The sequence below is a fragment of the Triticum aestivum genome, chromosome 6B, assembly GCF_018294505.1.
Source record: "Triticum aestivum cultivar Chinese Spring chromosome 6B, IWGSC CS RefSeq v2.1, whole genome shotgun sequence".
NCBI lineage: Eukaryota > Viridiplantae > Streptophyta > Magnoliopsida > Poales > Poaceae > Triticum > Triticum aestivum.
The window spans coordinates 249,535,030-249,535,590 of NC_057810.1; positions in this window are offsets into that span (position 1 = coordinate 249,535,030).

The following is a 561-nucleotide window of genomic DNA, read 5'->3' on the forward strand; positions in this document are numbered from 1 at the left end:
AAACCTCTTGGGCCAATAGATTGAACCATCATAAAAATCGCACGAGAGGGACCACAAAACCATGACCTCCTGCATGCGGCCCAAAATAATGTACGTTGTAAGGGGTCATGTGTTTTTTCAATATCGAATAATGTACAATTTAGATGTAGCGCCTGCCTCTCGATATATACAACAACCATGAAAGCCAGGTAGTTAAGGACGAGATAGCAGGGTACAGTGTCAGTCGAACCTAGCAATCCAAGCGTGTGGGAGGGTATCCTGACAACACATGAGCTCGAGCTTTTGTTGAATGACATGTGACTGGCCATAACACCAACTAGGAGGAATCCATTGTGGCCAACACATATCTCTTGTTATCGATCAAAGGGATGATATATATACACTCGGGGAGCCCACAAATATGTGTGTCATCACAAAAAACCGCACAAGGGAGACGTTGTCGATCTGAAGACCCCCTATACACTGCATGCAGCCCAAAAATATGTATGGGTATGGTGGTGTGTGATGTGTTCAAATCCCGAATGCACAACTTCGATGGGGCACCAACTACATTACAAGCTG